This window comes from Cystoisospora suis (genome assembly GCF_002600585.1).
Source record: "Cystoisospora suis strain Wien I chromosome Unknown contig_7107, whole genome shotgun sequence".
Classification (NCBI taxonomy): domain Eukaryota; phylum Apicomplexa; class Conoidasida; order Eucoccidiorida; family Sarcocystidae; genus Cystoisospora; species Cystoisospora suis.
Genome location: NW_027159893.1, coordinates 1 through 257, shown reverse-complemented (window position 1 = coordinate 257; position 257 = coordinate 1).

Below are 257 nucleotides of genomic sequence, written 5' to 3'. Positions count from 1 at the left end.
AAGAAGAGAGTAGGAGAGAGCTAACATAGAAAAGAATAGAAACGGAAAGAGAGAAGACACGCAGACGATATACACCATATAGGAGTATAAATACGATACAGCATGTCTAGATATGTCTTTTTAGCTATAGTGTGTAAGTGCAGCGTGTATCTTCATCTTGCGATCTTCGCGAGAAAGAATAAGTCAAACATAATACCCAAAAGTATCGCCACTACACACTTCTACTTTTCATACAGATATATATACATAAATATATA